This window comes from Cydia fagiglandana, chromosome 18, assembly GCF_963556715.1.
Source record: "Cydia fagiglandana chromosome 18, ilCydFagi1.1, whole genome shotgun sequence".
Classification (NCBI taxonomy): domain Eukaryota; kingdom Metazoa; phylum Arthropoda; class Insecta; order Lepidoptera; family Tortricidae; genus Cydia; species Cydia fagiglandana.
The window spans coordinates 15,759,198-15,776,890 of NC_085949.1; the positions used below are offsets into that span (position 1 = coordinate 15,759,198).

Here is a 17,693-nt window from a genome sequence, read left to right on the forward strand (position 1 = left end):
GTAGGTACAATCCTGTAAGACTATGTCTTTATTTTTAGTGTTCCGTACAAAACTTTGTTTACGGAACACTTATTTCATTGTCCAACCCATTGCGAACTCATCCAAAAAAGTTTATACCAGTACTTTCCGTTTTATGGTCCAGATTTAGGACTAGTTGAATGCCCATATAGCAGTAAACGGATGAGCCTGCTGTAAACTGCTTCCAGAGACTGTTCACTGATAAAGACTGCAAGTAACTAAACAAATTCGCGTTATTCGTCATTGTTGTGTAGACCTGTAAACAGTGTATAGGTTTGCAAAGGGTCGGTAATGCGCATTTTACACCCATAGAGTTACGTAGGCGTCCATAAACAAGTCCAGTCTACCCTCTACCCCGAGAGAGGCGGACGCGCACGACCGTTATCCGGTTTTTAAAGATGACAAAGTGTTCGTGTAACGTTATCATTAACGAGCTATTAGCTTTCGTTCAAAATAAGCTAGATGTAATGGACGATGAAAGCATAGTGCTAATATGCAGTCGCGCGTTCAGTGTAACGGACATTCGCGCTGCCAAAACTCTTCTCTACGAAGCAGTCCCCAACGATCAACGTCGTACCGTAAGAAGAAACGAAGGGAAAGCGCAGCGAGACCTGGAAGACATAATAAAATTTCTAAGATCGGCGGATCCAGATAGTGTCCCTATATTCGTCGCGCGAAAGCTCTCTATTCTACCACCGGTGACCTTCGATCATATCGATGTAACACGGTTGTTAAAAGATATCGTATCGTTGAAAGCAGACATTGCAAGTATTCAGCATAACTACGCTCCACTGGACCAGTTAGAATCACTTCAAAGACAAGTGGACCTCCTTAAAAACAACGTTCATGCACCTAGTGTTCCAGCGGTCCTATCTATGCAGAATTCTAACTTATACAAAACTACGTTAGAGGACAGCGGCCCCATTGGAATCCAGGATTTCAAATATGCTAATAAAAACAGGGAAGAATCAGCGTCCCCTGCTAACCAGGATTATTGTAACTTATCAATTACACAAACACAGCCCCCGGAGTTAGTTAACACTACAAAACACTTAGATAATGGTGACGGACTGACAGTGGGTTCGGCACAGTGTGTAACTCAATCTCAAACACAAACAAAGCATTCAGATGCGTTTAAAAAGTCGCCGGTCAAGGCTACAAAACCCAACAACAAACGGCGGCGACATAAAAAGATATCTCAAACTAACGGGGATACGGTGAAAGCAACGACTACCTGTAACCCTGAAATACTGCAAAAGCCTAGTGACAGCGGTGAAACGATGGTAGAGGGTTTTAAAATAGCTACTAATCGGAAAAAGCGGTCTCGAAACAAAAACATCGTCGGATCAGCAACTAATGTCGTCAGCAACCTTATTAGAGCAGCCACCCGCACAGCGAGTGCTTATGTCGCGAACTTGGAAGCCTCCGCGACCACCGAGCTACTGGCGGATTACCTAAAACAAATCGGCGTATCCGTATTAAGAGTAGAAAAATTACCTGCCAATGAAAAAGTTACCTACAATGAGTTTAAGGTAATAGTCCCGTGGGACAGGCTTGACAGCATTGTAAAATCTGATATATGGCCCCAGGGTGTTATAGTTGGTAGATACTACAATAATACTCAAAAGAGTAATCATAAGCACAAGTTAAAATAATTAACAAGTTAAAAATAGCCTCAATTAATTGTAGATCCGTACGGCGATCTACAAAATTTATTCACGATCTGTGCACCAATAACGATGTCGTACTATTGCAAGAGACGTGGTTACTTAGTACGGACATTCATTACTTAAACACTATTCACAGCGAATACAACAGTGTGGGTACGTCAGCTGTGGACAGTTCGGTTGGAATATTACGAGGCAGACCGTACGGCGGAGTCGGTATACTATATAATAACAAACTAAAAGTAATGTCAATAGACTGTGACTCGCCGAGACTCTGCGCCATAGAAATAAGTACTTCCGACAGTTCCGACTCCACCACTTTGCTTCTTATCACGGTCTATATGCCTACGGCTAGTGTTGATAATTTCCCGGAATACTGCGAGTTATTAAGCAAAATACACTCCATAATTGAAGACCGATCTACGACCGACTGCCTAGTGTTGGGAGATTTTAACGCGGACCCCGCGCACCGTTTTGGACACGAATTGGAGATGTTTTGTTCAGAATATAACTTCAAATATGCTGATAAACTTCTGCTACCGCGAGACACATACTCATACGTCAGTGACGCGCATAACACTACGAGCTGGCTCGACCACTGCCTAGCGACTGAAAGTGTGTTCGAAGCGATAACTGCATTGTCCATAGACCTAATGGTCGACTGGACAGACCACCGACCTATATACGTCGAGTTGAAGTTGGACTCATTGACCTCAAGTAACAATGTGCACAATACTAAACCACTAAATTGGAACTGGAAATCATGTACAGCAGCGCAAATTGAAAAATACGCGGGTACGGTCGAAAACGGTATTTGTCAGTTAATATCTCAAAAAATCGACATGAAAATACCGGCTAATATTGATTATTGCTATAAAAAGATAGTGTCGATAATTCAAAACGGATCTCGAGGAGCTTCATACAAACGTAAGAATGGGCGCAAGAAGAAAAACGTGTCAATTCCAGGTTGGAATAAATATGTAGCAGAAAAATATGCGGCGTCTAGACACGCATTATCTCTGTGGCACCAAGCCGGTTGTCCTCGTACGGGGGAAGCGGCCGAGCGACGTAAACAATGCCGAGCGCAATTTAAATCTGCTTTACGCTATTGCCAAAATAAACATGAGCAAATAGTTATGGATAATATTGCGAGTGAAATGAAGCATAAACATTTTGGTAAGTTCTGGCAACGCGTAAATAAAATTCTGAAACCCACATCTAGCTTCCCCTCGCATATGGATGGACGGACGGATGACGGTGACATAGCTGAAGCTTTTAGTAAGCTATTCACCCAACAGAAACCTGCAATAACGCACCAGGCTCCAGAGAAAGTCGACGACGGCCTTGTATTATTTACGATCACGTCAGACGACATCACGAAAGCACTCAAACGAATGACGCGCGGTAAGTCTCCCGGATTAGATGGACTTACAGTTGAACACATCAGATACGGAGGACCCGCATTGTCGCATATGCTGGCCATACTGTTTACGGCAATAATTAGAACCAGTCATTTGCCGCAGGACTTGACAGATACCGTTATTGTACCTATCTGTAAAAATAGGAGGAAAAATGTCGCAAGTGCCAGTAATTACCGACCGATAGCTCTGGCAAATATAATAGCCAGACTACTGGAAAGGGTACTGCATCAGCTCGCAGCTCCATATTTATACAGTGCCGATAACCAGTTTGGGTTTAAGAGTGACGTTTCAACAACTTCGGCTATATATGCCTTTAAGCAGATAATAGGCTATTATAAATCTAGAAAAACGCCTGTATACGCCTGCTTCCTAGATCTTAGCAAAGCCTTCGACAGGGTGGACCACCAACTGCTTTGGAATAAATTATATGAACGGAAAACACCCACACCAATTGTTAAGGTACTGGAGAAGTGGTATTCCCAGCAGAAGAACGTCGTAAGATGGAAATCTACTCTGTCCACAGCTAGCGGACTAAATTGTGGCGTAAGGCAAGGTGGGAGTATGTCCCCGGCACTCTTCAGCGTCTACATGGATGAGCTTTCGCAGGCTCTGACAAGAACCGGGGTCGGATGTTCCATCAATGGCACAATGACTAACCACATAGCGTATGCGGACGATATGGTCCTACTAGCGCCATCCGTGGGAGCTATGCGTGAACTACTCGCAGAATGCGAAAGGTACGCCAGGCAGCATAATATGACGTACAATGCTGACAAGTCGGAGTTTATGCTTATGGAGGCGGCAAACATGCCCGTACACATACCACCGCTGCTGCTTGACGGGGTTCAATTGCGTCAAGTGCACGAGATCAAATATCTTGGCCATATTCTACTGTCTAGTTTAAGAGACCAGGATGACATAGAAAGGCAAAGGCGAGCTACTGCGGTACGGGCGAATATGCTGGCTAGAAGATTCGCCAAGTGTAGCAACGAGGTAAAAAGGCAGCTGTTCCTCAGTTTCTGTACAAGCGTCTACACTGTGGAGCTATGGGCAGACTACACCTGCGCGGCGATCAGAGACTTCCGCGTGCAGTATAACAACGCATGGCGGGCGCTGTTCCGCTTGCCGCGCTGGTGCAGCGCGAGCGCCATGTTCGCGGAGGGGCGCGCGCCGGGCTGGGACGCGCTGATGCGTACAAGGAGCGCCACCGCCAGAAAGGCGATCTACTTCTCCTCCAACACGCTACTGTCGGCGGTCAGAGAGTGGGACGCCAGTCCGCTGCACGAGCGATGGAGGGCCACATCAGGGACCACAAGCCTGTCGTATCGGGGTCGGGGTGACCCGAGACTCAGGTCCTTATAATTAATTGTTGTGTACGTCTTAATTTAATTTAATTAATAATAATTGTATTTTATTATGTAATTAGTTTTAAATGTTTATAATCACATATGGATTATTTCTGGAATAAATTTTCATTCATTCATTCATTCATTCATTCATAAACAACGTGGACCGCTTATCATCAGGTAAACCATGTGCTTATTTGCCACTGTAAAGGTATACAAATAAAGTAATATCCCCACTCCCATTTGAATAGCAACAAATCGAGCTTAAGTCATTCGACTGCACCTTGCACCCTAACTTCTAGTGAAAACTTCAAAACTGTATGTCATCATCATCATCATCATCTCAGCCTATATACGTCCCACTGCTGGGCACAGGCCTCCTCTCGAGCGCGAGAGGGCTTGGGCTATAGTCCCCACGCTAACCCAATGCGGATTGGGGACTTCACATACACCTTTGAATTTCTTCGCAGATGTATGCAGGTTTCCTCACGATGTTTTCCTTTACCGAAAAGCGACTGGTAAATATCAAATGATATTTCGTACATAAGTTCCGAAAAATTCATTGGTACGAGCCGGGGTTTGAACCCGCGACCTCCGGATTGCAAGTCGCACGCTCTTACCGCTAGGCCACCAGCGCTTCTGTATGTAGTACGGAACTGTATGTAGTAAGAAAGTTTTAGTGGAGTACCTAACTAATGGATATCGTAGAGATGTTAAACAGGGATAGAATTTAGAAGTGTAGGTATTACAAAATATAGGTATGAAACTTTGATCTCGCTTAGGTAAAACTATAGGCTGGCACACACACACACACACACACAACACTAACATAGCATAACATAACATAACACATAACAACATTATAACATTGAAAGATCTTTTGACTGTGCATATTGTTTGGTAATTCTAACAAACGTTTGCTTGGTGATTTTTACAATCATAGCAATAATATTTTGAAAATAATAAGTTTTGTTTCAGTTAAATGATTGTTGTTAATATTTGATGACGTTTTGTAAAAGTAAGTCAGATAAATATTCTTAAAAATTCTTTGTCAACGTATTTTTGGGTCACCCCGGATTGAAGGAATGCTACTTTGTAAGGTGGTTAACAGTCTTAATCATTTTCTTGTCTTTGCCCAATACCTAAGCGACAGAAAACGCATAAAACGGGATAAGGTTCTTTACGGCCCCACATAGACACACTGTGTGATCTTAATTTTGTTTGTAACAGTCATAAACTTGGTATTTTATTTTAACATTCTACATAGAATCCTTTTGATCGGAAAACTTACCGAATAGATTGGTTTCCATTCACATCCTTAAGGATGACTCACGCTATAGTTCGTTTTTTTAGCACTAGAAAGAACTTGCAAGAAGAAAAGCGATCTTTACATGTCTTTTAATTGAAAAACGCTATTTGAAAATCAAAAACTATTACTTATGAAAGCAGAAGAATATAAATGATCGTATTAGATTCATAATTGTTACATATTTGCCGTAACTCATTTTTAAAATGTGTTTTTCAATTAAAAGACACATCAAGATTGTTTACCTTATTTCTAATGCTAAAAAAATCGAAGTATAGACCGGGCCGGGGCCGGGCCGGAGCTTCCGGCGCTTCAATTTCAATGGAAAGCACCACGTGATCACCGATCAGCCGTCTTAAGGCTCCACTTCACGTTGGGCCAACGCCAACGCCAACGAGGTTACGCAGCCATGAGGTAGAATGAGATAGCAATATCACTTGCTCCCTCTAACGCATAAATGCGTCCCTCGTTGGCGTTGGGGTTGGCCCAACGTGAAGAGGAGCCTTTAGGAAATGAAAATGACACGTCGGATGCTCCGGTCCGGTCTAGAGACTCTAGAGTGAGTCGGCGGCGTAGCGTCCACTGCTGTCTGCACGCTCTTATTACAGTTAAATGTTTGGGTCACAAACTTTAGGTTTCATATCATTATTATTATTTTTTAAATTGTACAACTTTATAATTATTTAATCATTATAATTATTATTTAAATTGTACAACTGGACTTAAACGCGTATTTAAGTTTTAAGGACCCCTATTCGACAAGCGACGTTTGACGTATCGTGTTGATCTCCCGTTGATGTGGGAGAAATCATAAGTTCTTGAATACGTACAATGTCAAAATTTGACATTAACAATCCACAGTTAGGGTGACAAGCAAACCAAACCGAACCGCCCTTAGTTTAGAGTTGAGTTTTGGTTGTACCAAATTATATTAGCCACCGTTGATGGAATCAACACTCAGTATGCAATAAAATCAACTGTTGATTTGACGTGGATGCGAAATCTGACAGTTGTACGTGTCGAATTTGGCCCCAGATTTACCTATCGACGCTTCAAGGACGGCGTTGTCTCTGGTCATCGGTGTACTTTGTTCTGTTCCAAGTTAGCTTAGACGGAGCCTCACCCTTTGTTTCAAACCAAAGTCGATCAATGGAACGCCTTCCATTCAATTAACTCTCAATCGATGTAGTTTACGCCGACCCGACGCCGAGCGATAATTTGATTGCATTTTGATATCTTACTTTGCTTCGACGGGTTAGCCGAGATAAGTTTTAGAGGAAAATTGTGTAACCTTCAAACTAGGGTAAATACATTCGACCCTCAGCAAATCTACCCTATTACCTTTTCATAATACCAAAATCGCATAATCTGACATATTTTTTCATGTATGAGCCGTGAATTCATATACAAATAATTCTGAGTAAAATGAGCCCAAGAAGTCAATATTTTGAAGACATGAATGAAATGTATTTTTTTTTAAACGCTCACCTATGATCTAAACACAGTTTGCATTTGAAGATGATATAGGTACATAAATGGTATAATGTGCAAAGGTAGGTAGGAACTTACTTCCGAACACTACAATTTAACTTAAAGCTTGTAAAACTCAATCCTCCAATAACAACACAAAATAACATTGTTGTACAAACCACTCACACCTTGCCCAGCGAAACACCGGCCGATTAAGTTAGGGCCCTCATTTCGCCGATCCCGGCGTTCGATTACCGGTAAACGCTTTACCGATACGCAGTGTTGGCCGTAATGGTTAATTCTAATTAACAATTAATCAATTGCATTAACCATTAATTCCGCAATTAATCAATTGCATTACGCATCAATTTAATTAAAGTTAGTTAGAATTGAATCTTGAGACGTTTAATTACATTGATTGTCAATCTAATTGCCTATTTAATGGCATTAAAGTTTCAAAAAATTAATTAGAATTACTCTCAATTGCATTAACGTTTAATGGAATTAAATATTTTTTTCATAAACTAATAATTTATGTTAATTTTGCTTGAAACTATTAAATGGGAATACGCTCATTATTGGTGTATTTTTATTTGTCCCTGTCATATGTGAGTTGGAGACAAATGGGAAACGGGGACAAATGGGATTTATTCATTTATATGAAGCGCTTATTCCATCTGCTCCAGGCGGGAACAAATGGGAAAATATCGGATAATGATGTGTTCCCATTTGTCCCCACACCAATAAAGTGGGGAAAAATGGGAATAATTTATATGCAAACTGCACATATACATAAAATAAATAAAATAAATAAAATAAATAAAATAAATAAAATAAATAAAATAAATAAAATAAATAAAATAAATAAAATAAATAAAATAAATAAAATAAATAAAATAAATAAAATAAATAAAATAAATAAAATAAATAAAATAAATAAAATAAATAAAATAAATAAAATAAATAAAATAAATAAAATAAATAAAATAAATAAAATAAATAAAATAAATAAAATAAATAAAATAAATAAAATAAATAAAATAAATAAAATAAATAAAATAAATAAAATAAATAAAATAAATAAAATAAATAAAATAAATAAAATAAATAAAATAAATAAAATAAATAAAATAAATAAAATAAATAAAATAAATAAAATAAATAAAATAAATAAAATAAATAAAATAAATAAAATAAATAAAATAAATAAAATAAATAAAATAAATAAAATAAATAAAATAAATAAAATAAATAAAATAAATAAAATAAATAAAATAAATAAAATAAATAAAATAAATAAAATAAATAAAATAAATAAAATAAATAAAATAAATAAAATAAATAAAATAAATAAAATAAATAAAATAAATAAAATAAATAAAATAAATAAAATAAATAAAATAAATAAAATAAATAAAATAAATAAAATAAATAAAATAAATAAAATAAATAAAATAAATAAAATAAATAAAATAAATAAAATAAATAAAATAAATAAAATAAATAAAATAAATAAAATAAATAAAATAAATAAAATAAATAAAATAAATAAAATAAATAAAATAAATAAAATAAATAAAATAAATAAAATAAATAAAATAAATAAAATAAATAAAATAAATAAAATAAATAAAATAAATAAAATAAATAAAATAAATAAAATAAATAAAATAAATAAAATAAATAAAATAAATAAAATAAATAAAATAAATAAAATAAATAAAATAAATAAAATAAATAAAATAAATAAAATAAATAAAATAAATAAAATAAATAAAATAAATAAAATAAATAAAATAAATAAAATAAATAAAATAAATAAAATAAATAAAATAAATAAAATAAATAAAATAAATAAAATAAATAAAATAAATAAAATAAATAAAATAAATAAAATAAATAAAATAAATAAAATAAATGGTGACGCGGGCCGTACTTTGTTAATATTTATGACTTTATGAGACATTGTCGTTTGTCACTATTACATACAAAATAGCCAAGGCGGCACTCGGGCCGCAAGTGATAGGTTCACGAGCCGCATGCGGCCCGCGGGCCGCAGGTTGCCGACCGCTGCACTAGACCTTTGATCCCTTGGACGTCTTTATAAAATTACGATATTTATTCTTGTTAATTGTTAATTATCAATCACATGTTTAATTTTCATTAAAAATTGTTTTAGTTTTTAATGGTTTGTAAAGCAATAACCATTAATTATTATTAATTGTTAGTGGTTCGTAATAAATTAACATTAATGCAAATTGATGTTCAATGCAATTGATAATTAATTTTCCTTCAATGGTTAATGGCTAATGGCAATTAACCTTTTCAATGGTTAATTTTTAATGGTCAATTGCATTAACGTTCGGCCAACACTGCCGATACGTACGGTCGCCATCAGATATATCGGAGCAGCTAAGGCGCTCACAAATATCTGAACACGCCTCTATTGTCAGGGCGTTAGAGTGCGTGTTCAGATATTGTGAACACCTTGGCCGCTCCGATATATCTGATGGCGACTGTACGAGGCTCGGCGGAGCAACTTGAGGCATTTAGCAAACAGGAGGGTCGATCTTTTTACAAGCTTTTTTTATATGGCTTTCTCCTCTTGTGTTTTTTGCTGAAAGAATTTTGCCAATGACGACATTTAAAGATTTACTACGCACGATAAGAATTTTCGGTGAATAATTTTGATTTGGTAATTTTAGGAATTGTGCCGGGTACCAAAAACAAAAACATTTAGGCATTGTTATGGACATCGCAGACAACACATGACATTCTAGGTAACCTACAGCTTATTAGAAAAAGAGCGGGAAAGGCAATAGTTTTGACACTATATGATTTTAAACAAAAATCACCTACAGTTTATTCAACCAATTCGCAGCCTGAAAACCTCATTAACTCATAAACGTAATACTGTTATTCCGCTTACAATTAAAATTATTCCAAATACACATTTCGCTCGCCACCTGTCAAGTCAAACCGCAAAATTCATGGTCAAATAAATTCTCTCATTTATTTTCGCGATACCACGCATTCGGTAACTCGATTCTGATTCTGATAACTTGTTATGGTTTTGAGCATTCAGGAGCTCGATGCAGATTTTAGGGCTTGTTTGTTATAGTTTTGATTTTATTTTGATACGGTCTTGATGATCGCTCATGTTGATTGGTCCATGACAAATGAAGCTTAGAGCATTTAGGGCTTGATTCGGATTTTGAAATAGACGTCTATTAGATATCTTTTAGACATCATCAAGATACGATAACGATATGTTTAAGATCTAACCTGACATTTGCGCGATTCTGGAGATACTCTTGAACGTTTTCCACAGGATATGACTTAGAGATCCAATTCACATCTAATAGATATCTTATAGACCGGGAGATAGTGACACATTTTACTGGGTCATTGGTACCAGTATGGCGGTTCGTCAGGGGTCTAAGTACGTAATGAACGAAATAAAAATGATGGTCATAGCGCTGGTACCGGCGGCCCAATCGCGTGGGCGTTAGTCGAACGTGTCGGATAAAATACGAGTGTCGAACGATTTGTTCCACAAAAATCCTCGTATTATTCGATAGTCCATAAAAAAGAAGTAGACGGTAGCGTAATGCCATACTTCTCCGGTGTGACTTAAAGCCCGCCATACTGAGGCGAACACATTAATTAAAAAAAAAAACAATTCAACCATTTGTGCCAAGCTAATTTTTGCACAGGTGATCATCGTCGAGCAGCCATTCATGGACATCACCATGCCATACTTTTCGGATGGTTCCAAATGGCCGCCATACCGCCGCAAAGGAGTTAATTTTTTTTATTGCTAAATGATTTGTACCATCTTGTAATTTTTTTTCAAGACTTTCTGTGTGATCATAAATGGAAATCTCATAATGCCATACCTGTAGGAGGTGGCAAATGTGTACAATTTTTTTTTTTTTTTCAAGTATGGTGCCCCTTTTTCCCCATTAGAAGTATGGCAAATATAATAATGGTCACATTGCATCATATAATTTCCAAAAATCCAAATGTCATACTGGTAAACTAAATCGTCAAAAAATTGTTTTTTGTTTTAAGTCTTGGCTTCAGTCTCACAGTCGTCCACCCCGTAGTTATAATCTGAAATATTTTTTTTAGGTATAATTGTATCCAAACAAACAGAATATGATGATGCCATGCTGTAAAAAATTATTTTACGTATACATAGTCGTATTTTTGAAACGTGTCGATTAAATAAGTTTTTCAAGTATGGCAGCATTTTTTCCCCCTACTATAAGTATGGCAATTATAATAACGGTCACATTTTATTAAATACTTTCCAAAAATTCAAATGCAATACCGGTACAAAACGTTTAGCAAAAAAAAAAAATTAACTCCCTTGCGGCGGTATGGCGGCCATTTGGAACCATCCGAAGAGTATGGCATGGTGATGTCCATGAATGGCTGCTCGACGATGATCACCTGTGCAAAAATTAGCTTGGCACAAATGGTTGAATTGTTTTTTTTTAAATTATGTGGTCGCCTCAGTATGGCGGGCTGTAAGTCACACCGGAGAAGTATGGCATTACGCTACCGCCTACTTCTTTTTTATGGACTATCGGAAAATACGAGGATTTTTGTGGAACAAATCGTTCGACACTCGTATTTTATCCGACACGTTCGACTAACGCCCACGCGATTGGGCCGCCGGTACCAGCGCTATGACCATCATTTTTCTTTCCTTCATTACATGCTTAGATCCCTGACGAACCGCCATACTGGTACAAATGACCCAGTAAAATGTGTCACTATCTCCCGGTCTATTACTCTATCTAACGTAAAAGTGACATTGTGGTTGCCTGAATTGCGCTGCAAAAGAGAACTAGTTGATATCTAAACTATAACGTATCTAGAATGGATCTAGTACGTGTCGTCTCTTGTGAATATCTTGAAGTACGAATACGGCAGTTAGAAAGGAGATGTCATCGCTGTCATTTTCTTTACGAAACAGTCTGCCGATTTTTGCGGGAGGGGACGTCAAATGTATTGCTATTTCTACATTATTTGTACGTACTTAACGTACACATAGCCATGTCAGTCCATACAAAAGTTTGCACACAGTTCTTCGACAAAGGGGTAAGCTCTTAATGGCCACTCCAGTTATTAAATGCTTTAAAACATTAAGAGAGAGTCGCGCGTGAGTTGTACTACAGTATTAAGTAATAGTCTTCGAGCAACACCGGCTTCCGACACGTCGGAAGGGAGGGGCCCTAGCGATATCTCGCCGTACAAATCTTTCTGCCATTTTTCGCGGGGGGAAAGGTGCACACAGTCGCATTTCTCACACACTTACATACAAAACCCAATCTGTAATGACGACACAAATACATAGAAAATGACACACGTCAAAGACAAATCTTGCAAACCTCGATCTCTTTTTGTGTACGGACGAGTGACTAGTGTCACAACACGCACACTAACACATTTTCGTTGAAGTATGTCATTGTATTCTGAGAGATGAGAAGTCGGATTTGTCGCTCGACCGATCCGCAATTTGTACTGAGCGAGCAAAATCGATAAATCCAACAATTACTTGAGACTTAAATATAATAATTGTATTTAAATGTAATTTAACGTATGATATGTAAAAAAAAGTATTACATGTGAAATGTAACACTTTCTTTTTGTAAATTTGATGTCCCCGACCTCTTTTTATAACAAAAAACCGAGCAAATAGGCATTTTTGTGCAGCAGTGTTCACGCACGCGTCTGGACTAGGTCTAGTGTAAAAATCCAAGTGCAACTAGTTTTATTACCCGCGCTAGATTAGATTGACGCGCTAATCTTGTACCTCGGCAGAGGGGAAATAGTGCGAATGCCGCTTCCCTTCCGTGTTGCTCGAAGGTAATAGTACTACCGCCAGAAAGACACTTCCTACAAAACCGAAGTTTGACAGCGATTCAGGGTCGAATTATGATATCCCTTTCTAACTTATGCCACTATCGACTATTTAGGGTTGTCAAAATTCAAGTTATTATCTTATCTGTGGTCGTGCACGCAAAGGGACGTCTAGTTCAACCCTAATAATTGCTCGGAGTAATGCTGAGCCGAACGGAGCCGAGTTCGCCCGAAGTCGGGAGTGTCTCCCCACTGGTTGTACGCCAATCGCTATGTCAAGCTCGTATCAATGTCGGCGGCCGATCGTAAGATCAGGCAGATCGTAATGTTCCTGTGTAATGTTTTGACGATAGTCACATTAAACCAATATATAGGTAGGATAGGTTCGTTAGGTTGCTTTAGATGCCCGAAGGGCAAACTGCTCAGAAATAGGAGCCTCGCGTAGCGGGGCTCCGTCGACTCAGGGAACGGGTCAAAGATTTTCACGTTTCGCGATATGCCTAGGAATTTCACGATATGCCTGATCTTACGATCGGCCGCCGACATCAACACCGTAGCAAATTGTTAAAATGGAATCATCCTCCAAATCTGTGTGAAATCACATTTATTCTAATTGTTCTTGAATGATATTAATGTTTCATTCAGTTTAGCCTTGAACTTAATTTCCATGTTAATTGTAATGAATGTTGAAGGTTAATCAAAGATAATTAACGCATGAAATATTTAGGTGTGTACCTTAATTAAGAACAAAAAGGTTTATTGTAAAATAATAGGAAACATACATAAAAAAGAAACCGAGGAGTTGAGAACCTCCTCCTTTTTTTGAAGACGGTTAATAACTTATCCTCCTTAGGCCCAAGGTCCTACCTAAAGTACTTATTCAGTTCGATGAAATTTAAATCATATTCAATTGAAATAGAGTTGCATTTGTCTTGTTTCGTTCAATTTTCAAACAACCAAAATCAACTCTATTCCCTGCAATTTCGGTGACAAATTCTGTATTTTCATTTGTATGGCTGGGCCTCGTACTGCGGATCCATTATTATGTGATCTGTGTCCATGGTGACTGGTGCAATTTTACACTTGTCCGCACAGTGACGTCACGTCGCGGGCAGATGCACCAGCTGGTGCACACTAGTGCAGTTTGGCATGCTCGTGGCCAATCCGAACGGATTCGGATTATTCATTTGTAAAATTTTAACCTTTTTTTTTGTTGTATTTTTTTTTTGTAAGGTTACTATGAATTGAACCGGGTGCAAAGGTGCCCATCACACTTGCCGCGTTACGACGTTGGATAGTGATGGCCAGCATTTGCACCAGGCACGAATCCGCGCAAGCATCAGAGGTCCTTTATAAAACCTCCTCCGCCTTCCTCCCTTGTAAAAGCTATGGCGTCAGACCTCCAACATCTCGGTATCTCGAAGGCGTTTGAGTTCCTATTCTAATTTTTTCTTACATAGGGGTAAGAGGGGGTTAAAAACTGGCTAAAATCGTCTTACGTAATAAATGAATGGCGCCTACTGCGATGCTAAGCGACAAGAGCCGTGCGCCAACCGCCATTGTATCCAGACGAGACAATTTTTCGCCAATCTGATGAAATTCTCCGATCGAACAGGGCCGTGCGGACGCAAATACCAATTTGATTCCCCGATCACATCAGCAGGTGCGGACACAAAAATGCCAATTTTCATAGCAAAATGCAAATTGGTGATTTAATTTGTATGCGCTAAATGAGATTGACCAATTATTTTCCTGAACAAATCGACTGATTTCGTCAGTCCCGTCTGGATACCCCTTAAGGTACCTTTACCCGTGAAAGTCGTGAGACGTCACATGTATGACATAACGAGTTGTCACTTTTTACAGGAGAGAATGGGACAGTTTTAACTTCACAAAGATTACTAAAATATTTTAAATTACATTTATTCTCAACAGTAGGTATATATCCACTGGAAATACTTAAAATGCCAACACGGCCCACAATCCCTAATCAAAACTCGGCTCGGTTTGAAGTATAACTCGAAAAGTTTTAATGATCCCCTACTTCCGGACCTCTAAATCCGGATTATGACCCATTCTATTATGTAACTTAATTTTTTCACGCTATCTTGGATTTTTGGTGACTAAGATGAAAAGGCAAAATAAATTTTGTACTTCTGATTTTGGATCGCATGGATTAAATTCTGTTTGTTGGTTGGTTTTCATTATTGGTGGCGCTCAAGATTTTACTACCAAAAGTATTTTGATACAACTAACTTTACTTAGATTTCACATACCAACAGATATATTAACCCCTTACTGCATGTAATAAAAATATTTATTTGAATTTGAACTTTAATATCTGTCAATAGAGTTGAATATCATATCAGCCATTTGCTTTATTGCAAAGGGTTTGTCAAGCCAAGTTCTGAACCAAATTATCATGTACAGTGGCCATTAAAGTTTTAGAATGATTATAGCTATCAGCATTGCTAATATTATAGGGTTATAAATTAGAGGTTTCGACGGATTTAAACGTCCCGGGTGTAATAAATGATAGCTGTATTTATAGCAAAGTTAGCTTAACAGGAGTTAAGGGGTATATCGAAAAGTTATGTTTTGGTAACCATTACAATTTCGGATGATCCCTGCATTCTATAAATAAACTGAAATGGAACGATACATTTGTTATAAACGAGACGAATATGTTTTTCATAATATATCCTAGAATCTTATAATAGTTATTTACGATACAAGTGCGGAAAAGAGGAAATTCGAAACGAGTGGCGATAAATTGACACGAGTTGCAAATTACCTATTCGCACGTGTATCGTACAACCTTTACAGTACATTATGGCCCTTTTAACTTTTGACATACGCACGAAAAGTGCTATTTTACGCACTAGTGCGGAAAAATAGGTCCATATGTACTGTAAACGTTATATAAATATAAGTAAGTACCTATATTTACTTGTAGTAAAACATTGAAACAAACGCGTATTCAGTGGAATATATAATTTGGCCCTAAATTATACTGAAGATGTATCAAATTTTGTTTTAATGCTATTTCAATCCAGATTAAAATCTTAAACAACAATAATTGAAATAAGTAACAGCCTAACAAAAAAACCTATAGTAAAATTATTCACTGGTATTAAACACCCAAGCTACGCCATCTTGTGATCGCACAGCCGAATGGAATTACAGTAAATTGTGCGAACTTGGCCGGCGCCCTGCCGAGCCCGATCGGAAACTTTTCTTATTAACATGCAGATTGCATTGGACAACTTTGTTTATTAAATTGTATGTCGTTCGGGAAACGGGAGCCAGAAATGTAAATAAATAATTATTTAATAAATATCTGGGAGACCGGGCTTTGCTCGGAAAATATATAAAAACCGGGCAAGTGCGAGTCGGACTCGCGCACGAAGGGTTCCGTACCATAATTTAAAAAAAGGCAAAAAAACGGTTACCCATCAAAGTATTATATCTGACACCGTAAGATTGTGAACACGTTAGTTTATAATCTAACGTAGGTTAGGTTAGGTTAGATTATAATCTCCCTGCCGTCAGTTTATAATCTAACTAGCGATATTATAAACTGACGAGTGTTTACAATTTTACGGTGACATATCCAAGGGTTCCGTAGCCAAAGGGTAAAAACGGGACCCTATTACTAAGACTCCGCTGTCCATCTGTCTGCTAACTAGGCGATAGCTAGACAATTGAAATTTCAGATCATGTATTTCTGTTGCTGCTATAACAACAAATACCTACTAAAAACAGAATATAATAAATATTTAAGTGGGGCTCCCATACAACAAACGTGTTTTTTTAGTCGTTTTTTGCGTAATGGCATGGACCCGTTCGCGCGCGATTCCGACTCGCACTTGACCGGTTTTATTTATTTTATATCTGGGCTATAAATCAGAGGTGTCGAAGGCTGGAAAGCTCTCGTTCGGTGTAACGGCGGGATTTGCCAAAGCCTGCTGTCGCTCATGGAGTGTTAACGTTTGACGCCGATGATGGAGATGGCGCCACGGTGTTATGACGGATTTATCCCACAGTTTTGTGGCCGAATCCAGACACAGTAAGGACGGTGATGTCTTTTAACTGAAATAACATTGAATAATTTTACGGTTTAGACTCAATTGTTTTTAGTCACTCGCGCGACATGTTTCGGAGAGCCTAGGTCTCCTTTCTCAAGCACTAACAGTCTAGATCAAACAAAAACAAGTGAGTCTAAACCGTAAAATTATTTAATGTTAGTATGTCATGAAAACATTTATAGGAGCACTATCGGCGCGGCTGGTTGACACCACAGGGGACCCCAGGGCTGGTGCGTACCTCTCTCAACGTATTTCCCTTGCGATACAGAGAGGTAACGCCGCCAGTGTCATGGGGTCCATGCCGCAGTCCGACCTGTTGGACGGGGTGTTCTTTTTATAGTTTGGTTTTTTATGGGTAAGTATATTTTATAGTTTGTATTTTTTATTTTATTTCTAGTTTTAACTTTAGTTTTAATATTGTATCCAATATAAATAATATGTTAGTATGTCTCACAACAGTTTAAATTCAATAATTGAAATAATCTTTACAGCACATTATGGTG

General features: G+C 37.6%; 1 long non-coding RNA gene across 1 annotated transcript in view; it reads right to left on the reverse strand.

Annotated features, from left to right (window-relative positions):
• Positions 1–14,052, reverse strand: part of LOC134673426 (uncharacterized) — a 155,541-nt gene extending 141,489 nt beyond the window's left edge. Inside the window, exon 1 of the long non-coding RNA XR_010099474.1 lies at positions 13,943–14,052. This is a non-coding gene — a long non-coding RNA (uncharacterized LOC134673426). The remainder of the gene's footprint in view (positions 1–13,942) is intronic.
• Between the last annotated feature and the right edge of the window lie 3,641 nt (positions 14,053–17,693).